General features: G+C 46.0%; 1 protein-coding gene across 2 annotated transcripts in view; it reads right to left on the bottom strand.

The window, feature by feature from the left end:
• ATP1A3 (ATPase Na+/K+ transporting subunit alpha 3) overlaps nucleotides 1–22,827 on the bottom strand; it is a 281,983-nt gene extending 259,156 nt beyond the window's left edge. Inside the window, exon 1 of one of the 2 annotated variants that reach the window (XM_068241455.1) lies at nucleotides 22,730–22,827. The gene's annotated coding sequence lies outside the window, so the exon portion shown is untranslated. Of the gene's footprint in view, nucleotides 1–22,350; nucleotides 22,441–22,729 lie in introns of those variants that run through there. The other variant, XM_068241456.1, reaches the window with a different exon arrangement.
• Nucleotides 22,828–25,659: the final 2,832 nt, after the last annotated feature.

Genomic DNA, 25,659 nt, shown 5'->3' on the forward strand with positions numbered 1-25,659 from the left:
ATATATACTGTATATATACATTATTTTTAATGACTATTATCTGAGAAATAGAACATTTTATCATATTTTCTATTTTAATTACAGTTACAAATTCATTAGGAGTTGGAGTCGGAGTCGTTGCATTTTTTCCCGACTCCGACTCCAGGCACCCAAAATTGCCCGACTCCACGACTCCGACTCCACAGCCCTGGTTTCGCAGTGCATAAGTGTGGACATCAGGTAATGCTGTCCATGAACTGTCTGAGTCCTTGCAGACTATGGGCCCATATGCAATTCTCTTTTTCACCTGAGTTTTCTCCTAGGAGATCATTTTTCATCTTCAATTATAAATAACTTTACAGTACTTTTCAACTAAAAAAGTACCAAAAAGTAGGTGAAAAGGTACTATCAAATTTATTTTGAGCATTATCTTGCTTTCTGGTAGCTTGAAAGGCATTTAATTCACGAGTTTAAAAATATCACCTAGGAGAAAACTCAGGAGAAAAAGTGAATTCCATATGGCCCTATGTGTAGCGTTGCTGAATGATAACTGTAGGCAACTCTAATTTTGAGGGTGAATCACTGGCAAATTTTGTGGGGGGTCCTTTAGGTCAGCATAGTATGGGGCCCAGACATTTCTGATGGTGACCCTGATAGTAATATCTGAACACAAACCAGATTTCACACTCGAATACAAAAAAAATAAATGTCAGAATCACAGATACAATCTTCTAGTGCTAACTGTGGCTTTATCAGTGCAGGAAATACGCAGATCAGACCGCGGCCATAACCGTCAGCTGCGGCCTCACAAAGTGAAGGTCTTAAAGAGGAACTGCAGTGGAAATAACACAATGAATAAAATTGCTTATTTGTTCAGTATTCATTTAAACATTATTTAGTCAGTGTTTGCCCATTGTAAAATCTTTCCTCTCCCTGATTTACATTCTGAAATTTATCACAGTTGGTGACATCTGTAGTCCTGACAAGTGATCTGTACGGAATTTTCCTTAAGGTGCGTACACACATGCGACTAAATCGTTTGTAACGATCGTTCCCCGATCTTTACCAACGACGATCGTTACAAAAAACGAACCACCGACTATTAAGGTAAACGATGAACGAGCCAAATCGTTAGAAAAGAAAGTTCTGTCTTGGCGGATTTTAACCAACGACGATCGTTTGCAAAAGTAGTACATCGTTGGAAACGGTCGTTCGTACTAGGCTTGACATGTGCATTTCACTATTTCTCTGTGAAACTTCTCATTTTTACCCGCAGGCGCAATAGTTGCTTTATGTGATGTAACGTTCGTTCTAACGATCAGATCGTTACACACCTTTTAAAACTATCTTTACTTAGGTCGTTCTTTCATCAATTAAAAGTTCGTTCGTCGTTCTCTACGAACGATCGTTGTCGCATGTGTGTACGTAGCATTACTGAGCATTCTATGCACAGAGGGAGGTACTGCTTGTATGGCAGTTGTTAAAAGTAGTAATGGTCAAGTAGATGCAAATAACTTCGAGTTGATGCAAATTTATGCAGCTTGGAAATGAACCAATCAAATCCTGCTGAGGTAAAATTAGATTGGTTCATTTTCCATGCATTAAAATGTGCATACATTTGCATCAACTCAAAGTTGTTTGCATCTACTTGACGATCACTAGTTAAAACCGTTCTTTCCTACAATGCAATGAGGTTCACAGACAGCAAATTACCAGGACCATGGTCATGACATCACACTGTGGGAGGGGTTTCAACACAATATCAGCCACACAGAGCCCCCGATGATCTATTCCAGAAGAGCTAAATATTTATTGTAGGAAAGGAGGTATCATCTACTAAATGGAATAAAGTTCAATCCTAGTTCAAAGTTCCTCTGTCACATTTATAGTTTTTTAGTACAAACTCTGTGCAGTGGTCATAATGCCGTTTGAAAGAATTTACCCTAAATGTATGTAAGGAAGGAAAAGGTGGGCATTATAGTGGTGGCAGCAGGTGGCGGTGCGGCAGGCAAAAGGCATCTATTTTAGCAAGGGCAACAAATGACACTGCAGCTGGGAAAAAGCCATGTAATTCAGCAGGGCAGCAGATGGCACCGCACCTGGGCAAAGGTATGAGTACTGGCATAAGCAGCAGACAGCACTGGTGAGAAGGCATGAGGATCTGCAGGGGTAGCAGATGATGCTGCAGTTGATAACACTGTGTCTAGTTTAGTAAAGCCAGCAGTGGGTGCTACAGTGGGAAGTATAGCTGAAAACCAGGCCTTCTCTGTGGATGATGTGGAAAATTGGAGGACGGCTCTAAAGGAATAAAGAAATGTATTAGGGCTTGTTTCTATTTATGCGCAGACGCACGCCGGCACTGAGCGAGTGGGCGGGATCGCAGGCGAATCCCATCAGCCCTTAGAGGTAAAAAGAAAAATGCTGCCAGTTACCACACAGTTTTCTCTGAAGGTGAAAACTTTTGCTTAAAGAGACTCTGTAACAACAAAAACGTCCCCTGGGGGGTACTCACCTCGGGTGGGGGAAGCCTCCGGATCCTAATGAGGCTTCCCACGCCGTCCTCTGTCCCACGGGGGTCTCGCCGCAGCCCTCCGAACAGCCGGCGACTGTGCCGACTGTCAGTTCAATATTTACCTTTACTGGCTCCAGCGGGGGCGCTGTGGCGACTTTCGGCACGGAAATAGACGGAAATACCCGATGTCCGTTGGGTCCGCTCTACTGCGCAGGCGCCGGAAACTTGTGCCTGCGCAGTAGAGCAGACCCGACGGCGATCGGGTATTTCCGCCTACTTCGGCGCCGAGAGGCATCAGAGCGCCTGCGCAGGAGCCAGGAAGGTAAATATTGCGTCACGGCTGTACGGAGGGCTACAGCGAGACCCCCGAGGGACGCAGGACGGCGTGGGAAGCCTCATTAGGATCCTGAGGCTTCCCCCACCCGAGGTGAGTACCCCCCAGGGGCCGTTTTGTCGTTACAGTTCCTCTTTAAAGGACCAGTCCAGTGAAAATATTAAGCAGTTAAAATCTGACAGAACTGACTGGTTTTGGACTAGTCCACCTCCTCGTGGGGGATTCTCTGGGTTTTAGGCAATTACCTAAAGTCTAACTGCCAAGATAGTGTGCAAGTGAGTAGAGATGTTGGCTGGTATCTTATTATTTTGGCAGGTAAACTCCCCATCAAAAAATGCTTTTAAAAGCAAAGAAAACCCTGAGAACCCCCCATGAGGAGATGGACTAGTCCAAAACCTGTCAGTTCTGTAAGAAATTAACTGCTTCATTTTTTCGCCGGAGTGGTCCTTTAAGAATATGGTATTGCTTACTTCAAGTTTCAGTTTTTCACTATAAAATCTGTAGTACTTTTTTGACAAATTCTGGTGCTGAAATAGCAGTTGTGTGTCATGCATGCTGACTTCACACAGCTGAGGTTTCCTTTGTGGTCAGACACAAGCCTCGGCTGTTGCTTCTACAGCAGAGTAAGGTGGAGGTGTGTAATTCAGACACTACTGATGCATGAAAGATCAGCAGAGCTGCCAGGCAACTGGTATTGTTTAAAAGACAATAAATATGGCAGCCTCCCTATCCCTCTCGCTTCAGGTGTCCTTTTCTATTCGCACAGGCAGCGTGGTCTGCTGTTTTTAAATTGTGGCTGAGCAGCAGTCACCATGCAGTGATTAGTCACAGTTTAGTACTTGGGTGACCAGCAGGTATAAGTATAGAAATATACACAGAAGAAATGCCATCTATAACACTTAGGGTTTCATTCACAACAAGTGTGTTGCCAAACACAACATATGCTTTGTCCCACCACCTGTCTACCAACGCCATATGATCAGTGTGCGCCATATTAATCCCTGATACACTATCAATGTGCGCCCGCACACACACACACCTCTATCATCATCCTGGAATTATTTCTACTGACCATTCACTCCCCTCCCTTAACCCCTAATGTCTGGTACACACCATGCAATTTCCTGTCAGATCGACGGAGCGAATCAATCATTGCCGACAGGTTTGATCGGTTTTCCGATCCATTTTCTGGCCAATTTTGTACAGAGATATGGGGTACTGGGGAAAGAAACACAAAGACAACGGGAGCCCAAATGGTGCAGTATGTCACAGATGGATGGATAAATGGAATTGTTTAAAGAAGGGAAGACTCACAAAGGTAGGTTGCAGACGGGGCAACCGACCACTTCAAGCAGGTGGAGTGTCTTAAACCTGACTCCACTCAGGTATACCAGCAATCCTGGAAACGGTCGCTCTCTAGATGAAAAAAAACCACATGCACTCTGGGACCATGAGGTGGTGGGATTCCAACTCAGGCTGGGTGTATGGGACTCCCCTCACGAGATAGTGAGGGGGAGTATTACACAGAAAGGAGTAAAGAGGCGCCCAAAGTAGTATAAAAAAGTTAAAAACACTAAAAGCTAAAAAGTTGAGGTGGCTTACCTCATAGACGACAACTCACTTTAAGAAGAAATATTTCTTTGTAAGCACAGGCAACGCGTTTCGTGGGAACTAGCCCACTTCCTCAGGCCAAATAAAGTGCCACTGCAGTCTATCTGCCGCATTAGAGGCGCCCCTAATGCAGCAGATAGATTGCAGTGGCACTTTATTTGGCCTGAGGAAGTGGGCTAGTTCCCACGAAACACGTTGCCTGTGCTTACAAATAAATATTTTTCTTAACCCTCCTGGCGGTTTATTAAAATCCGCCAGGGGGCAGCAAAGCCGTTTATATTTTTATTTTTTTTCATGCAGCGAGACAAGGTCTCGCTACATGATAGCCGCTGCTCAGCGGCATCCCCCCAGCCCCTCCGATCGCCGCCGGCGATCGGAGAGGGCTTCCCCTGTTGCCATGGCAATGGGCGGGATGACGTCACCGATGTCCTCAAAGTCGTGACGTCAAAGTGGACTCCGATCCACCCCTCAGCGCTGCCTGGCACTGATTGGCCAGGCAGCGCACTGGGTCTAGGGGGGGGGGGGGGGCGGCTGCGGCGCGACGGATCGGCGGCGATCGGATTGCACACGCAGCTAGCAAAGTGCTAGCTGCGTGTAGCAAAAAAAAAATTATGCAAATCGGCCCAGCTGGGCCTGAGCGCTGCTTTCCGGCGGCATAGCCCGAGCTCAGCTCGGGCTTACCGCCAGGAAGGTTAAAGTAAGTTGTCATCTATGAGGTGAGCCACCTCAACTTTTTAGCTTTTAGTGTTTAACTTTTTTATACTACTTTGGTCGCCTCTTTACCCCTTTCAGTTTTGTACAGGAGTCATCAGAAAAATGATCAGAAATCTGATCGGACCTATCGGAAATGATTGATTTGACCCGTCAATCTCATAGGAAATTGCATGGTGTGTACCAAGCGTTACTAACTACATCTGCTCTCCTCCCCCTCATTCTAGAACAGGGGTGCCCATTGAATAGACCGTGATCTACTAGTAGATTGCAAAGGGCTTTCGGGTAAACAAACACAGAACATTTATATTGTGCTTTTCACCTAACAGACTCAAAGCGCCAGAGCTGCAGCCACTAGGAAGCGCTCTATAGGCAGGAGCAGTGTTAGAGAGACTTGCCTAAGCTCTCCTACTGAATAGGTGCTGGCTTACTGAACAGGCAGAGCCGTGATTCGATCCCAGGTCTCCTGTATCAGAGCCCTTAACCAGTACACCATCCAGCCACCTAGATCCCATAGTGCCCGTCTAAGTGATGTGCAAGTGCTGCAGTTGTGGCTTGCATCTGTAGGTAGAATCTACCTGGTACATCATTTTCAATTACATAGTCATTTTTGAAGTAGCTCGCAAGCTTAAAAAGTATGGGCACCTCTGATCAGCAAGCGGAGCCTTGTGCTTGACCACAAAGGAAACCTCAGCTGAGAGGGGAAAGGAGGCTCTTCCTGTGTGGAATCAGCATATATGACACACACAACAGCAGAATTTGTCACAGAGAGCACTGCAGTTTATAAAGTAAAAAAAAAAAAAAAAAGTAAAAAAAAAGAAGAAGAAGCACAAAGTAAGCAATACCTAAGAAAAACCTTTCAGCCTCAGAGAAAACTGTGTGTTAACTGGCAGTCTTCTTTACCTCTACTACTGGTTTCTTTAAAGGGAACCTGAAGCAAGGCTTCCATATTTATTTCCTTTTAAAGGGAAGGTCCGAGGAAAAAATCAAATAGAAATACACTTACCTTGGGCTTCCTCCAGCCCCTGGCAACTGACCTGTGCCCTTGCCGCAGTTACAGAGGCTCCCGGTCCCCTCCGGTGCAGAGGCCAACCTCGCCAGGTCGGCATCTTCCTCCATATTTTTACGTTCCACTGTACGGCTCATTAAGTTGCACTGATGTCATCCGGGCTGTTCTGCGCAGGCACAGAACTACTGCGCCTGCGCAGTACAGTCCAGATGACGTCAGCACGACTCTTGAGTGCTGCTCATGCAGGCGTATTCGGCATCTTGCGCCAGAGGGGACCCTGGACCACCAGCATGGAGCAGAGCTGCGGCGTGGGCACAAGACGGCTGGCAGGGGCTGGAGGAAGCCAGAGGAAATTGATTTTTTTTATTTGTAATGTCCTCGGATGTGTCCTTTAAGCAATACCAGTTGCCTGGCTATCCTGCTGATCTCTTTGGCTGCAGTAGTGTCTGCATCACACACCTGAAACAAGCATGCAGCTAATCCAGTCAGACTTCTGTCAGAGCACCTGGTCTGCTGCATGCTTGTTCAGGGTCTATGGCTAAAAGTGCTAAAGGCAGAGAATCAGCAGGACAGCCAGGCAAAATGCATTGTTTAAAAGGAAATAAATATGGCAGCCTCCATATCCCTCTCACTTTAGGTTCCCTTTAATCTTTTAAAGCCTTCCTACTTTTCAAATTTTCTACAGAAAAGGCCTGATTTTCAGCTATCATCTACTGCTGTCTTTACTAAACTAGACACGATGTTATCAACTGCAGCGTCATCTGCTACGCTGCAGATCCTCATGCCTTCTCACCAGCTGCAGTGCTGTCTGCTGCTTATGCCAGTACTCATACCTTTGCCCAGGTGCGGTGCCATCTGCTGCCCTGCTGAATTACACGTTTTTTCCCAGCTGCAGTGTCATTTGTTGCCCTTTGTAAAATAGATGCCTTTTGCTGCTGCATTGTCACCAGCTGCCACCACTACAATGCCAACCTTTTCCTTCCTTACATACACTTAGGGTTAATTCTTTAAAGCGGGACTGGAAGCTATAAAATCAAATTCCATTAACCCACTGCTCTGTATTTATTATGCAGCATACAACCTGGCCCTGCATTGTAAGCATTACAACATAATCAGAAATGTTTCTGCTGCTATAAATCTTATCTCAGTCAGCCAGGAGAAGGAAGCTTGTCACACAGTGAGCCACAGAATACCTGTCTGGAAGAGTGCATGGATAATGGCACTATGGTCCTGAAGGACCATGACAAAAAAGTGGAGGGCCTCCATGCTGAAACTGAGATCTTGCGGCACAAGGAAGAGGATAGGTTATCTCCTCCATGGGTTTTAACTATCATCTGTATGCAGATGACACCCAGCTCTACCTCCACACCCCTGACATATCCACCACTACCATGGACAAGGTCTCCTCCTGTCTATCAGCCATCTCCTCCTGGATGTCCGCTAGGTTCCTGAAACTAAACCTAGACAAAACGGAATTTATGATCTTCCCACCCCGGACATCCATAAACCTCCCAGATGTGCATGTCACTGTTAACCACACTACCATTCGCCCTACCTCTCAAGCCCGCTGTCTGGGTGTCACCCTGGACTCCGCACTCTCCTTCACTCCCCACATCCAAAACCTCACAAAGTCCTGCAACTTCCACCTTCGTAACATCTGTAAGATTCGCCCTTTCCTGACCTCTGCAACCACCAAACTCCTCATCCATGCCCTCATAATTTCCTGCCTTGACTACTGCAATGCCCTGCTCTCTGGTCTCCCTATGACCCAAACAGCCCCACTGCAGTCCATCATGAATGCGGCAGCCAGAATTATCCACTGCTCCCATCGCTCCACCATGGCGGATCCCCTCCTTGAATCCCTCCACTGGCTTCCTATCCAGTCCAGAATCAGATTCAAGATACTGTGTCTGACCTACAAATCTGTCCACAAAACCTGTCCAACCTACATTTCCGATCTTACTCAGAGGTACACACCTAGCCGCTCACTTCGCTCTTCCAATGAACTTCGCCTAACCGCCCCCCGCATCACCCAGTCCCATGCACGCCTCCAGGGCTTCTCAAGAGCTGCTCCAACACTATGGAACTCCCTACCTCCACCCATTAGGGCAGCCTCCTCCTTCAACATCTTCAAGAAAGCCCTCAAAACTCACCTTTTCACTCTGGCCTACTACCCCTCACAAGTGCTCTAAACCCACAGCTGAACTCTGGTCTCCTACCTCTCGTGTCCCTACCTCTCCCTTTAGATTGTAAGCCTTTGGGCAGGGTCCTCCTCCTTTTGTGTCCAACCTGATCATGCACCTCCATTACTGTACACCCATGCTATGCATCTGAGTGAACCTAACTTGCCTAATCTCCATGCTCCCCTCCAGTGACTAAGCATTACCTGGTACTCATACTGTGCTGTGTGATCTGGTTTTCTTGTATTCCTGTATTGTCATTTTGCTGTATGTCACCCCTAAATATTGTCTGTAACCTAAATTAAAGTACAGCGCTGCGTAATATGTTGGCGCTTTATAAATACAATAAATAAATAAATAGTGAGGAATGTATACACAGAGACAACCACTGACTCCCAGAGACCATCACTGACCTACAAGGTAGCATTACAAGGTAGCTGTAACGATTGTGGAATTCTCTCCGTGATCAGCGCACAAGACGTGCGCTGACACTGCGGAAATCCTCCACAAGCGTATAATTTGCGGGAACCCAGCAAAAGGTGCAAAGCACCTGTAGAGGGAAATTCCTGTCGACAGGGGGAGCTGTGCCCTGCTACACACGCCAGACAGGAATTGTACGAAGGGAAGAAACGCAGGGCAAGATAGCCCTGAAAGAGAGAGATCAAAGCGACAGAGGGTATGTGTGTTCACCAAACTAGTCGCCACCCTGCGACGATGAACACACAACCAGGAAGACAAAGCGAGAAGGCAATCGCCGGAGATGGCGATTGCTAACAGCGACACAAGACCGAATAAGCACAGATGAGGAATGTATGTTTGTCCACCAATCTAGCCGCCACCTGCGACGGTGGACACACAACAGAAGAAACCAAGTGAGAGCACAATCGCAAGAGAAGCGACCGCGGAAGAGAATGAGCACAGGGACAGATTGTATGTGTGTGCACCAAACAATCGCCAACCCGCGACGGTGCATACACAACAGCAGATATGAAGTAGGAATGCAATCGCGAGAGAGGCGATTGCCAGAGGTGACACAAGGCTATAAGCAAGGCAGAGCACGAGAGTAGCAAAGGCACAGCAAATCATACAATGAGGAGATAAGGAAAATAACAAACGCTAGCTAAACGTGAACACCGCACTCATTCGCAACAGTGCGCGCGTTTATGCGCGGACCCCGCGTGATAAGCACAACAGGGACAAGCACGCCTAACTAACCACCGACAGACAAACATAAAACAGAGGACGCGAGCGCTTGCTTAAGGGTTACCTCACCGAGCCTCCAGCAAGCGTTCGTACAAGACAAAACAGATACACGAAAACAGGAACAAGCGGGAGATAGGATCCACAGCACCAGCGAAAGAGGCTAGTGCGATCCAGGAAGACAGAACAGAAGGATCCACAGCACTAGCGCAAGGCGAGTGCGATCCAGGCAGACAGAACAGAAGGATCCACAGCACTAGCGCAAGAGGCTAGTGCGATCCAGGAAGACAGATCAGAAGAGACTACCAGAACAAACCGCTGTTCAGGTTAGCACCCAGACACACAGAACGATTTCCTGTCGACCATCGCTGGGACAGGACAATCGCAACAGACAAACAAAACAGATAAGCAATCCTAACTGCACTAGGGAAACCTGCCTAGTGCAGTCCCAGGAATTACTCTAGGCTAATCTTCAAACAAAGAGCAAGGCTGACACTCCAGGTGAGTGTTACACAGGAACTAACCCTTATGACCAGCAACTTACTGTGGGAAACACTGTGGCTAGGCAATCTGCATGGCAAACGTATGCAAATTCCTCAGCAGCAAGCTGCACAACTGACAAAAGGTCTCTCTTCCAGAGACCTGCAGAATGCAGACCTGAACAGTGGTCAAAAGGCTGCCTGCCTGCGCAGGCAGCCGCACGGATCCTCACAGTAGCATTACTGTCCTAATCCCAGAATCCCGGAACTGGTCCCAGGATTCATAACCTCCTCCATAACCCATGGGACATAATTGCTTTCATGCTCAGGAAACATGCAGCAATGGAAAAATACCCATCATCCTTCCAGGGACACTATGCTGATCTCTCACTCACCACTAAGAGCTCTCAAGCCTTCTCTCTCTTACTGGTTTTACAGGACAGAAATATTAGCTATCATTGGAGATTTCCTTTTCAGCTTTCATTCTGGTATAAAGCCTAAGAGACCACCAGCATTCGTGTCGCCCATTGTGGCAACTCAGTGTCCAACCCCCCCATTCCCCCTCCTCCCTTTGGGATGAGTCAGAATTGGAAGAGGCTCTACTGGAACTCGAGGCAAGTTTGAGATGTGTTACACGCCTGATCTTCAGGCAGATTTCTAAAAGGCTACTACAACAGTAGTTTCTGTCTTTCATAATTACCAGTACATTAAAATTCAATTAGTGTCTAATGGTAACAGAACTAAGGATCTGAAGACCACAAATGAGATCCTGAGAAGAAGCGATACCAGTTATGGAAAGCATTATGTTCATCTTGTGTTAATCTATTGGTCATGAATATTTACCGTGGGTTACAAGTACATACAGCATATAACACTAGAATAGATTGCTCTGCAAATCACACCAGCGTCCAGTGAAAAATGGCACCGGCGAAATAATGGCGCCAGATCGCAGACGATAATGCTTTTAAAAACGATATTTTTCGTTTTAAAAAAATCATTTTCGTTTTAGAGTTGTGTTTTTTTTCTTCTTTTAAAACGATATTTTTCGTTTTTAAAAACTAATTATTTTCTCGCTTCAGAGCTCATAGTTAGCAGGGGCATGTGTGCCGCAGCTAAAACGCAGCTATCCCGCGGCTAAACGGAATCCCTTACCCCCCAAATCCCCTCTGTACAGCGCCAGCTGCGCTTCCTGATTGAGGCAGGGCTAACCGCTGCAGCCCTGCCTCTCAGTGCCGTCTATCAGCGGCCATCACCGCCTCTCCCCCGCCCCTCTCAGTGAAGACGACTGAGAGGGGCGGGGGAGAGGCGGAGATACGCGCTGATAGACGCGCGTGAGGCAGGGCTGCAGCGGTTAGCCCTGCCTCAATCTGGAAGCGCAGCCGGCGCTGTACAGAGGGCATTTGGGGGGTAAGGGACCCTATTTAGCCGCGGGATAGCGGCGTTATAGCAGCGGCACACATGCCCCTGCTAACTATGAGCTCTGAAGCAAGATTTACTTTCGCTTCAGAGTCTCTTTAAAAATGATGGTACTTATCCGTTAGCCGGGTGCATCCTCTAGGTGGCGACAAAACTCCACCAGAGTTACATCTTTCCCTACTATCCATGTCGGCCTGGAGGGGGAATAGTAATTAGCGCCACCTACCGGATGCGCCCGGCTAACGGATAAGTACCAAAATGATATATACAGGATCTTCTCAAAAAATTAGCATATTGTGATAAAGTTCATTATTTTCTGTAATGTGCTGATAAACATTAGACTTTCATATATCTTAGATTCAAATACACACAACTGAAGTAGTTCAAGCCTTTTATTGTTTTAATATTGATGATTTTGGCTTACAGCTCATGAAAACCCAAAATTCCTATCTCAAAAAATTAGCATATTTCATCCGACCAATAAAAGAAAAGTGTTTTTAAAACAAAAAAAGTCAACCTTCAAATAATTATGTTCAGTTATGCACTCAATACTTGGTTGGGAATCCTTTTGCAGAAATGACTGCTTCAATGTGGCGTGGCATGGAGGCAATCAGCCTGTGCCACTGCTCAGGGGTTATGGAGGCCCAGGATGCTTCAATAGCGGCCTTAAGCTCATCCAGAGTGTTGGGTCTTGCGTCTCTCAACTTTCTCTTCACAATATCCCACAGATTCTCTATGGGTTTCAGGTCAGGAGAGTTGGCAGGCCAATTGAGCACAGTAATACCATGGTCCGTAAACCATTTACCAGTGGTTTTGGCACTGTGAGCAGGTGCCAGGTCGTGCTGAAAAATGAAATCTTCATCTCCATAAAGCTTTTCAGCAGATGGAAGCATGAAGTGCTCCAAAATCTCCTGATAGCTAGCTGCATTGACCCTGCCCTTGATAAAACACAGTGGACCAACACCAGCAGCTGACATGGCACCCCAGACCATCACTGACTGTGGGTACTTGACACTGGACTTCAGGCATTTTGGCATTTCCCTCTCCCCAGTCTTCCTCCAGACTCTGGCACCTTGATTTCCGAATGGCATGTAAAAGTTGCTTTCATTCGAAAAAAGTACTTTGGACCACTGAGCAACAGTCCAGTGCTGCTTCTCTGTAGCCCAGGTCAGGCGCTTCTGCCGCTGTTTCTGGTTCAAAAGTGGGTTCATGCTTCCATCTGCTGAAAAGCTTTAGGGAGATGAAGATTTCATTTTTCAGCACAACCTGGCACCTGCTCACAGTGTCAAAACCACTGGTAAATGGTTTACTGACCATGGTATTACTGTGCTCAATTGGCCTGCCAACTCTCCTGACCTGAACCCCATAGAGAATCTGTGGGATATTGTGAGGAGAGAGTTGATAGACGCAAGACCCAACACTCTGGATGAGCTTAATGCTGGGAATACACGTTTCGTTTTTGCCTTCGTTTTAGCCTTCGTTTCGATTGTGCCTTTTGTCCTTTTCGTTCCCGAAATAATCGAACGTACGGTTAATATCACCACCCACGGTTTCGTTTTTTTCCGATTCTGATGGTTTCGTTTTTCCAATAATCGAAGGCTGCAAAGAAACGAAACGAAAATCCCTTTTTACAGGGACGGACTAACATAAACGAACATATAATCGATCTGAACAGCCATCAAGCCTACCAATGGCTCGATTAGATGGATAAAGAGAGATAATATCAAACATGTTCGATCACTAGTCGTTCATTTTTGGGGTCTATTAATTGAAACTATAATGAGATTATGACTATTTTCACATACGTTTTCAACACTCGATTCGTTTACTGAACGAATCGGAGGCTAAAACGAAGGCAAAAACGAAACGTGTATTCCCAGCATAAGGCTGCTATCGAAGCATCCTGGGCCTCCATAACACCTGAGCAGAGCCACAGGCTGATTGCCTCCATGCCACGCCGCATTGAAGCAGTCATTTCTGCAAAAGGATTCCCAACCAAGTATTGAGTGCATAACTGAACATAATTATTTGAAGGTTGACTTTTTTTGTTTTAAAAACACTTTTTTTTTATTGGTCGGATGAAATATGCTAATTTTTTGAGATAGGAATTTTGGGTTTTCATGAGCTGTATGCCAAAATCATCAATATTAAAACAATAAAAGGCTTAAACTACTTCAGTTGTGTGTATTTGAATCTAAAATATATGAATGACTAATGTTTATCAGTACATTACAGAAAATAATGAACTTTATCACAATATGCTAATTTTTTGAGAAGATCCTGTATAGTTGGGATGAAGAGGTAATACAACCGAAGACAAAAAAAAACATTAAAACAGCGAACATAGTTGGGTTAAAAATATTATAAACCTAAAAGAAAAATATCGTTCGGGAGCACTGAACATATAAACATAAACGATAAATATCGTTTTTGAAGTCGGCGACATTTTTTAACACACAAAAACGATAAATAGCGAGCGATAGCGGTTCTCTAGGGCGCCTTTTTTTAACGCCGATGCCTGGCGCCATTTTTCACCGCCCCCATCACACCAATGCTTGCTATCTCTAAAGAAAGAACTGCCAACAATGCTTGGAGCAACCAATCTGATTTTACTCATTATTTGCAGACCTGCAGTGGAAATTCTTGTATGTTAGCTGAAAGCTGATTCACACTTAGAGTAATCGTGTCAGTAAGGACTCGAATTCGTAATTAAAATGAGCCGTAATTGCCGCAGCTGTGCAGCTGGATGATAAGGGGTTATTTACCCACAATTCCGCTGTCCTACCTGTACTCCAAATAGCTTGCTTGCATCCTATTGGATGCGTTGCAAGCTTCACCACGGCGCACTTCCTCCTTCAGACTTGAAGTAGTGAGGCTTGCACGCGACCAATAGGAGGTGGAGGGGGTGCGGATGGCGGGGGCTGAGCGGATCAGGTAGCCACAAAAAACGCCACTCCTGTGGGCCGCACTGGCCCACTTTCACTTTCGTGACTTATAGCTCACAATGCTGGCATGAGAGATTCATTCTCTCATCCAGTGTGCAGGGAGGCAGGGGAGCGGCAGGGGGCGCGGCCAGGGAGAGAAAGCTGTCCAATGGCAACTCAGGAAACCCTGCAGGAACATTTTGAATAGGGAATCTCTCACCATGTTTACTTCCGAGATAGCGACAAATGTTGTCGCTAATCTCAAGGGGCTATAGCTCGGCGGAGGGGGACACAGAAGCATGCCATGAGGCAGAGAACATGCCTCTGTGTCCCATCTGCCCCCCAAAGATCCACCTCAGGTTCTCTTGGTGCACACCAAGAGTGCTTCTGAGCACGTGTAAAATCGCAAGCACTTTGAAAAGCGCTTGGCTATTGTATTTCAATGGGATGGATCACACCAGAGCGATGTGATTTTTTTTTTGCAAACGTGGGTCCCGCAGCATTTTTGAGGTGATTACGCCTCAATTGTGAGTATAGAAAAAGAGAAAAAACGCTCTAAAAAAAACGCTATAACAGAACGAATTTCCATAGCATTTTTTTTTTTCAAAAGCTGATCTCTTCCAGATCAAAGTGTAGAAGAAGTAAAACATCACTAAACAAAAATGCTACAAAAATCACTAGGAATAAATAGAAAATCGCCAGGCACATGCCTGGAATCGCATTTAAAAATCACTTAGCAATTTTTGGTGTGCGCTGGCCCTTAGAGAAATTAGATCTTAACTCTTCGTTTGTTTTCTTTCTTTAATGAGGAACTTTAGAGAAAAGGGGAAAAAAAATAAATCTAGAATTTGCAAAGTGAAACGTTAAAAAATAATAGAGGGATCAAAAAATTATTGATATTTGCCATGTAAACTGTTTGCCCTCTCTGTATCTCTCCTGCAGCTGCCAGAGAGATACATAGGGGGCGCACTTCTCTTGTGCAGACTGGCCGCGACTGGAGGAAGTTACGAGGCCCGGTACAGCAGACGGCGGCTGGGAGCGATCTGTGCGGATGGGGCTGGAGGAAGCACCAGGTATGTATAAAACTTGTTTTTCCCCTCAGCTCTGGTACACTTTAAACCACATAGGCAATACAGGAGCTGGGAAAAAAGGGCGCAGGCAGCTAGTGGACAAAAAGGGCGCCGCCATTCACTCCCATAATAAATAACGTTTAATGGGCGCCGAGCAGGAAAAAAGGGCGCCGGAGCTAAATAAAGTTTACAAACGGCGCCCGGAGCTAAATAAAGTTTACAAACGGCGCCCGGAGCTGTTTAATGATTTATAACTGAGCTTGTGTTAATTTAGGTTTATAAAATGCACCCGTGCCGAATAACGTTTATGAAAATACTAAATGTATTTATCTTATTTAAATAATTAAAACATTATTTAAAGTTTTATCCCTTACTGTTTTTTAAACATTATTCACAAAATAAAGCGATCAGTACGTAATGTAAATTGGAATATATTTTTTGCATCCATAATTAGTAAAACATTATTATCCACATAATAAAGGGGGGTCTTAGGTTTAGGCACCAACAGGGGGGTCTTAGGTTTAGGCACCACCAGGGGGGTCTTAGGTTTAGGCACCAACAGGGGTGTCTTAGGTTTAGGCACTAACAGGGGGGTCTTAGGTTTAGGCACCACTAGGGGGGTCTTAGGTTTAGGCACTAACAGGGGGGTCTTAGGTTTAGGCACCAACAGGGGGGTCTTAGGTTTAGGCACCACCAGGGGGGTCTTAGGTTTAGGCACCACCAGGGGGGTCTTAGGTTTAGGCACCAACAGGGGGGTCTTAGGTTTAGGCACCAACAGGGGGGTCTTAGGTTTAGGCACTAACATGGGGGTCTTAGGTTTAGGCACCAACAGGGGGGGTCTTAGGTTTAGACACCAACAGGGGGGTCTTAGGTTTAGGCACCAACAGGGGGGTCTTAGGTTTAGGCACTAACAGGGGGGTCTAGGGGTTAGGGGTAGGTACAGGGAGGGTTACTTAGGCACCAACAGGGGGGGTCTTAGGTTTAGACACCAACAGGGGGGTCTTAGGTTTAGGCACCAACAGGGGGGTCTTAGGTTTAGGCACCAACAGGGGGGTCTAGGGGTTAGGGATAGGTACAGGGAGGGTTCTGTGTAAGAGTAGGCTTAGGTATAGTTTTAGTAAAATTTTAGTAATAATTACTAATGTTTTACAACACTTATTACGAACGTACTTATATTTATATCATCGTTATAAAGAATATTTTCAGATTTTATTATAAGAACAAACCATAAATGAAGGTTATTCACAATAATATACAATTATAACAATTAAACATATATTATTGTTTTTTTAATAAACGTAATTATAAGTTTAACTTTAGAAATAGGCAAGATTAACGTTTTCACAATTTCCGATTTTATAAACATTATTTAATGATTTATAATTTTGTTAAACTTTATTTGTAAACGAAATATAGCACACTATTTTTATAAACCCTATTAATGATTAATTATTATTTAGAGTTTACACCCCGCGCCCTTTTTGTCCAGGCGCCCTTTTTGTACGTACGCGGCAATACAGGCCGTACCTGAGGTTTTAATTGTTTGTTAAAAGTTACGTTTTATATAGATCTATAGCTCTCTATAACAAGCATAAATAGTGTTTTGCATGTTTTCAGCACAGTGTTTATAGGTTTTACACTAGCCCATCTCCTTACGAGGGATTCTCAGAGATTTTTTTATTTTCAAAATCAATTAATTAGTGGATGGAAGTTGCTCAATCCAACTGCTAGAGTAGTGTGCAAACAGGTGGGGGCGGCCCACATTTTTGTAAAGATCCTTTCCAGGGAGTGCTTTTGTAAAGTATAAATAGAATACCAAGAATCCCTCATGAAGAGATGGAATTGTTAAAAACCTGGCAGTTCTGTCAGATTTCTAGTAACTACTGTAAGTCACAGCAACATAGGAGGAAAGGAATGTATAACCCATGTGTTGTGTGGTGTGTTGTGTGTTCGTGTGTGTGTGTGTGTTATTTTTTTTTTTTTTGCAACAGTGAGCCTTTTCAGCACCCAAAAAGCAAAATACAAAAAGTACTAAGAATTTGATGAGGAAAGTACAAAAGTTAATCAGGAACAGTTTGAATATTTTACATCTTTTTTCCAAGCAACATGCTATACCGTTGTTTTCTAGTTCAGTTGAAAAGATATCGTATATCATGACAAAGGCCTAGTGCACACCAGAGCGGTTTGGCTACGGTTTGCGATCCGCTTGCGGGTGCGGATCCGCTAGGCTAATGTATTTCAATGGGCTGGTGCACACCAGAGCGGGAGGCGTTTTGCAGAAACGCATACTCCCGGGCTGCTGCAGATTTTGGATTGCGGATGCGTTTCTACCTCAATGTTAAGTATAGGAAAAACGCAAACCGCTCTGAAAAACGGCACTTCAGAGCGGTTTTGCAGGCGTTTTTCTTACAATAGCTGTTCAGTAACAGCTTTACTGTAACAGTACATGAAATCTACTACACCAAAAACGCTTCACAAAACCGCAAAATGCTAGCTGAAACGCTACAGAAAAATAAGAAAAAGCGTTTCAAAATCTGCTAGCATTTTGCGGATCTGCTAGCGGTTTTTGGTGTGCACCAGGCCAAAGAGTTTGTGCATCGGAGATCTGTTCCTCAGTAGTGATCAAAAAAATTTGGCAAACATTCGCGTCCCAGTTCAACCGGAATCAGAGTCTGCCTGATGCAACCAGATATTGCACTGAGGATGCAGGGGAGCTGATGAGATTCAGAAGCTGCCTATCAATTCATTGGTAGCTATCAGATTTAGTAACTGCTGATCCACAACTAATCAGATTTGGGAACTGTCTTTCAATTGACCAGCAGCTAAACAGATTCAGAAGATGCAGATCAATTAACCAGCAGCTGAGCAGATTCAAGAATTGAGGATCAATTAACCAACAGTAGAGTAGATTCAGGAATTGCTGATCCATTAACCAGCAGCTGAAGAGATACAAGAATTGGAGATCGCTTAAGGTGGGTACACATATCAGATAAAAGTCTTTGGAAAATGAAAGATCACAGACCAATTTTACCCCCTTCCATGTAGTATAAGAGCCAAACATACACAGTCTATTCTACTGAGCTGAACTCCCCATCAGATAAAAATCTTTGCAAGATGCTGCACACAAAGATGCTGTACACATGCAAAAGATCAGTATCTGCAAAATGCATTCATAGTCTATGATATCTGCAGATCTCATACACACCTTGTTTAACAGACATTCATCTGCAGATCAGACAATCATCTGCAGATCCAAAGATCCATCCTCCCAAAAACGCTAGGCATGTTTAGAAAACGTCTGTAAACATGCCTAGAATCGCTCTGAAATCTGCTCCAAAAACCTCTAGCGTTTTGAGGATCTGCTAGCGGTTTTGGTGTGCACTGGGCCTTAGGCCTGTTTTCCACGGACTGTTGATAGGCAGTGAAATGACTCACCCTCACAACTGCGCGCTGCTGCCTAGTAACTGCTTGTTGCTGCCTGGTAACCGTTTGCTGAGCACACAGCCAGGTCCGGATTACCAACCAGGCAACAAAAGCAGTCGCTTGGGGCCCCATTCAGAGTCAAAGGGGCCCCATCAGCGCATAAACCATCCCTCGCCATCCTGTCAGCGGTGGTTGGATGGTATAATGGTTAAAGGGACTCTGAGCAGTGCAGTAACTATGGAAAGATGCATATCATTTTAAAGCTCTCTTTCTCCTCTTTCCCATGATATATAAACGGCCGCCCCTATGCCTTTTAGTTTTCGATATTTTCGCGATCTAAATCGCTATGAAAATAGCAAAAACTAAAAGGCGTAGGGTGGCAGTTTATCTATCATTGGAAAGAGGAGAAAGAGAGCTTCAAAATTATATGCATCTTTCCATAGTTACATTGTATTTACACAGGACGACTTTTCTCTAAAGTCGGCAGCTCAATTCAGCACAATGCAATGAAATATAAGGAACCCAGGGGGATATAATTACAAACATGATGCTGGTAGATGTGAGGATGTAATTAATTAGTTGTGGGTGTGCTTAAAGGCATACCCACAGGCACTGCTCGGAGTCCCTTTAAAGGATACCACAACTGACATGTGGCATAATGAGATAGACATGGGTATGTACAGTGCCTAGCACACAAATAACTATGCTGTGTTCCTTTTTTTCTTTCTCTGCCTGAAAGAGGTAAATATCAGGTATGTAAGTGGCTGACTCAGTCCTGACTCAGACAGGAAGTGACTACAGTGTGACCTTCACAGATAAGAAATTCCAACTATAAAACACTTTCCTAGAAGAAAATGGCTTCTGAGAGCAAGAAAGAGATAAAAAAGGGGGAAATTCTTATCAGTGAGGGTCACACTGTAGTCACTTCCTGTCTGAGTCAGGACTGAGTCGGCCACTTACATACCTGATATTTACCTCTTTCAGGCAGAGAAAGAAAAAAGGAACACAGCATAGTTATTTGTGTGCTAGGCACTGTACATACCCATGTCTATCTCATTATGCCACATGTCAGTTGTAGTATCCTTTAAGGGCTCTGCCTTTGACACAGGAGACCAGGGTTCGAATCTCGGCTCTGCCTGTTCAGTAAGCCAGCACCTATTCAGGAGACATTTGGCAAGTCTCTAACACTGCTGCCCACTCCTCCCTCCCTTTCCACAGAGAACCACAGCTGCAGCAGATGGCAAACGCTCACTCACCTATCCATGATCAAAGCGATAGAGATCTCGTCATCTGAAACCCATTTGTCTTTTCTACAGTGCAGCCGCTCGCTCTGAACTTCCTGATTCTCAGATCAGACAGGAAGTAGTAATAGTAGTAGTAACAGAGCGGCAGCACTCTAGAGGAGACAGATGGGCTCCGGATGACGGGACCTCTATTGCTTGGATCGCAATAGGTGAATGTGAGTCATCTGGTGCTGTCATTCGCCCGCCCGCTCGCTCGCTCCGCTGCGGCTGCCTTCTCTGCTGGACTGTCGTATTCACTGGGATGGAGGCTGCATGCTGACTGTCTAGTTTGGGAAGAAATCAGTTCGGTGGTGGGGGTGGTTATGTAATCCTGTCTGGGGAAGGCTTCCGGTTTGGCGGTGTCCAGAGCTTTCTGCTATTGCCAGGCTGGAGATGCAGGGGGAAAGTGCTGCTGCTGTGACATCTGGCGCCCTCTTCACAGGGGTGCCCCAGCCCCTGAGTGCAAATGTCCCAGCCATTCATCTCTCACTCTGCATTTTGCCGCTGCTATTCCCTGCATTGTGCACCCACAGAGGAAAGCGGGCTATTGCCCATAGCAACCAGTAGCTCGGCTGCCCCAGTGTGTGCGGCATGTTGCTGTGCAGCTGCATCTTCTGATTCTATTACGACATGATGGGGGGGCCCAAATCAGTTACTTTTCTTAGGGCCCCATTTAGCCTTAATCCGGCTCTGCAAACAGCTCAACAGTCCATGGAAAAGAGGCCTAAATTAACCGGAAGCATAGCAGATTCAGGAATTGAGGATCAATTAACCGGTAGATGTACTGATCAAATCAGCTGCCAGTTAAATGACAGTTTCCAGGTTGAGGTTCCCTTGACTTTCTAGTTCTGCCCTAAGAAATTCTTGTGCCTGTCAGACAGGAATTAGCCTATTTGCTGAACCTTTTGCTCATCATCACTCAGAGCCGGTGTAATGCCGATTTATGCTTTCTATCCAGGCATGCTGAAATCTGATCTGGGCATGTGCACCAGCAGGTGAGCTCATTCTGCTGATATCCCTCCGCCGGCTTGTCGATACTAACTACTACTACTAAGCATCCCATAGGAGCAGGTTAAAAGGAAGGTTAGGAGAGGTTGTAGGTTAGTGTTAGGAATAGAGAAGGGAGGTTAGCGTTAGGAGTACAGATGGTAGGGTTAGTGTTAGGATAGGAGAGAGGGGAGGGTTAGGAGTGGAGAAGGGTGAGTAAGGCCTCCTTTCCACAGACTGTTGAGCTGTGTGCTCAGCAAGCAGTTACCAGGTAGAAGTAAGCAGTTATGCAGCAAGAAGCAGTTACCAAATGGCAACTACAGTGTCAGGTGCAAGAAGGGGATGGGGAACACTTTGTTAATGATTACTACTATTCAAAGTATCTATCGAAGTGATTATAAGCTCAGGACCCATAGCTAATACTGTAGTTGAGGAAGGGCACCTCTAGCCCCAATGCGGTCGCAACCTCTGTACCCCCTACTGCTACGTCCTTATTCCTGCTTTCAAGAGTTTATGAAGACCAATGATCAGCAATGAGCAGTTGAGAGAGTTTGAGAGGCATTTCACTGCCTATCAACAGTTCATGGAAAAGAGGCCTAAGTTAGGCAGACCAGTAGCATAACCTGATAAAGTTGCATATTTAGACACCTGGTTAGACCATGTAGTAAAACTCAACAAGGTAGGACAACTCGGCACATCACCGACTCATCCACAAGGCAATTCTAAGCAGTTGCCTAGGGCATGAAGAGAGTGTAGGGGCCTTGTGTATGCTAGTCCTCACTAAATCTTACTAAAAAAGCCAAGTGACCATCAGTGGTGGGCAAAGGTGCTATCTTGCCTATTTTATCTTAATCCTTTTCTGCTCATCATTGGTCTTCATAAACTCTTGAAAGCAGGAATAAGGACGTAGCAATAGGGGGTACAGAGGTTGCGACCGCATCGGGGCCAGAGGTGCCCTTCCTCAACTACAGTATTAGCTATGGGTCCTGAGCTTATAATCACTTCTATAGATACTTTGAATAGTGGTAATCATTAACAAACTGTTCCCCATCCCCTTCTTGCACCTCTGACACTGTGGTTGCCATTGGCAGGTTTTGGTGCGCCGTATCAATTGTTATGTATAGAGTGCATGGGGGGGCCCCAATGTAAAACTTTCATCGGGGCCCACAGCTCCTTAGCTACGCCACTGGATGTCACATCTCCCCCCCCCCCCCCCATAAAAAAACACTCACCTGGTACAGAGCTGGGCTGTATGAGGAGGCAGCAGGACCTCACACCTCCTCGGCTGGTGATAAACCTAGATTAGCAGCAGAGAAGGGACAGGTACTGGGCTTCTGCAATTCAGCACAGTGTCTTATAGCCTTGTGAATGTCATTATCATTGCTGTAAAAAAATACATCTAGCACTTTCCATATTCTGCTGTGTATGCATTGCTAAATGACCCTCTAATGTCCCAGCAAGAACAGCTGCTCCTGGCTGATGGGCTGTGAAAAATGCAAGTGAGACAAAAAGTCCACATCTGAGCTGCACAACCACCAGCCTCCGAGCCTCTGTCATCAGACACACAGTCACCTGACCTTCAGAGCTGACACTTGGAAAGCTGAGACTTACCTTGACTCACTGTAGCAGGGGAAATCTTCTTCTTTCTTCTGTTTGAACAAAAGATCACTAGGATGTGAACTGCTCCAAAACTCCAAACGCTGACAGTAACTTTGATCTTCTTCAGCTGAGTAGCTGACTTTACTAGTAGCTCCCTCTGCTGGCTGTATGGCTGCACTGCGGGTGAGAAGGAAATCAAGGCGTGGGTGATGCTACACAAAAGCAAGATACAGTAGGATTAGAGTAAAGAGTACTTCTCACTTTCCAGTTCTCTGAAATGAGCACTATACAGCTTCAAAACATTTCAGCAAGAGGCACAACCCCACCACACTTTAATTGGGGTAGCAGCATATGAAAAATCCATGACCAAGAGAGTTGATGCTTTCTATTTTTTGCTATAACACCAGTTCTCCTGAAGCATAATAGTTTTGAATCAGCAATGTAGCAATATGGAATGCAGATGTTGCATCTGTAACCGGGGGCCAGCTCTAGCTACAATTAGGGTTGCCATCCGTCCGGATTTGCGCCGGACAGTCCGGTTTTTGGACCTCTGGTCCACCGTCCGGCGCAAGGCAAGGACGGGCAGCCAGATGTCCTCCTTTCCGCCATCCCCCTACCCGCTTGTGCGGCTGTGCCTGACGTCACACGTAGACGTCTGCGCAGCCCAATCGGGAGACAGGCAGCCAGCCCACCTGACCTCAGTCACGACGCTTGGCGGGGGGAGGAGCTGATGCGCAGGCGCAGCCAATAAATACGCGCTTACGCACGCAGCCAGCCCAGCTCAGTGTGTGAGTGCTGTGGCCACCCGCCCGACCTGTCACCCGACCCTAGAAAGCCAGGCCCAGGCCGCCCAGCAGTGTGTGAGTGCCGCCGACCGACCGACCGACCGACATCCTCCTCCACTCCAGAGACAGAGCAGACCTCCACCCAGACCCAGCCAGAGAGAGACTCAGGTGAGGGAATTGCTGTGCTGCCTGCCAGCCTGCCATTAAGATTGCATTTGTGGGGAAATCTGATGCCAATTATCATTGCATTTGTGGAGAAATCTGCTGCCATGCCAATAAGATTGCATTTGTGGGGAAATCTGTTGCCAATTATCATTGCATTCGTGGAGAAATCTGCTGCCATGCCAATAAGATTGCATTTGTGGGAAAATCTGATGCCAATTTGCATTGCATTTGTGAGGAAATCTGTTGCCAATTCTCGTTGCATTTGTGGAGAAATCTGCTGCCATGCCAATAAGATTGCATTTGTGGGGAAATCTGCTGCCAATCTCATTGCATTTGTGGGGAAATATGCTGCCAATAAGATTGCATTTTGTGGTTGACCGGTCCTCCACCGTGTGGACTATTGTGCACCACTGTCCTCGGTACAATGTTCTCCTTTTCAGGGTGTGATGTCCTCCTTTTTGGGGTTCTGCAAGTGGCCACCCTAGCTACAATGGGGCCCCAATGTAAAAGTAACCTGGGGGCCCTCCTGACACCTCTTCCCTGTATAGTAGTCAGATGCCCCTAACGACCCCCCTACCTTTGTTTAATAGCCAGATTTTCCACCTCATAGGCAAACGGGGGGGTACAGCTGCCCAGAATCCCCCCTCAGACCAGGGCCGGTGCAGTGCCTGGGGACAAGCAGAAGTTGAAACACCAGAATATCTGCAGGCATCCTGCAGCTCACAGCACTGTCCCTTTCTTTCCCTGCTACAGTTGACTTTGGATGGAGCAGAAGTGTGTGTGTGTACAGACCATGGAGCAGCAGCGTGTGTACAGAGCATGGAGCAGCAGCGTGTGTATAGAGCATGGAGCAGCTCTGGGAAACTTAACAGAGTCTGATCTGCACTTCCTGTTTCTCATGCCTTTAGGGTGGTGGCGTACACTTGGGGGCCCTTATGGATACCGTGGCCCTAAGGCAATTGCCCCCTTTGCCCATATGGTGGTGCAGCAGCCAGGGACCCTCCTTCATGGGCGTAGAACTAGCCATAGCAACTTGATGTGTTCCCTATTAACTTTACTTTATTCCTTTACTACCCTCTGACTTTGTCTCAGCGCCCCTGGACTATACACAGTGTATATTGCATGGGAATGTAAATAGCCCAGTCAACTCATATCCATACAGTAGGGGCAGGTGGCATCGCTCAAGAGTGCCTAGATCTAAAGGCCCCCATGAATATGTTGCTGTGGGGTCCCATAGTCCCTAGCTACGCCACTGCTTCATCCATTCTACTAGGTCTACATTGCCACACTGGACATTGTAGTCAATGGCCTGCTGGAGGATCACACGCTGTTTTTCACTAAAATTTTAAATCCGACAGCTTTTGTACTTTTTCCAGAATGACCCTGCTGGCCCTGATTCTAACGTATTTTGTCACATCTGAAAAAAAATTGCAAATGAACTTGGAAAATCCTGTGCAGGAAAACACAAATGCATAACGCAGGACCCCCAGGAGTGGTGCAGCAGCACGCTATGTCAGGTGTGCTCATAGCCCGAGAATAGAGAATGCGGACATCGTGTACGGGAAACAGCAAAAGGCGGAATGTCAACAACGTGCGATTCACAAGTGGGCCACTGAACAGAATGACCATTGCGTGTTTTGCCATTAGCGGTATTTGAGGCCTGGTAGCCTAGTGCCCCCCCCCCCAAATATTCACCAGGAGATACTGTGTGTGTGTGGGGGGGGGGGGGGGGGGGCCTGCATTAAAAATAGGCGCTGCCAAATTTCACTCACTGAAAGTCCTGGGTGGCGTTAATGCTATACCCTCACTGAGTTTTAGTAACTTGGAGGGGGGGGTATGTATTTTGAGCATCGGCTATTACCGGCGGCCGAATTACCGAATTTTTTTTTGTAATTTTAGCTTCGCCCAAATTAATCACTGCGGTACTTATCCGTTAGCCGGGCGCATCCTCTAGGTGGCGACAAAACTCCACCAGAGTTACATCTTTCCCTA

This window comes from Hyperolius riggenbachi, chromosome 6, assembly GCF_040937935.1.
Source record: "Hyperolius riggenbachi isolate aHypRig1 chromosome 6, aHypRig1.pri, whole genome shotgun sequence".
Taxonomy (NCBI): Eukaryota; Metazoa; Chordata; class Amphibia; order Anura; family Hyperoliidae; genus Hyperolius; species Hyperolius riggenbachi.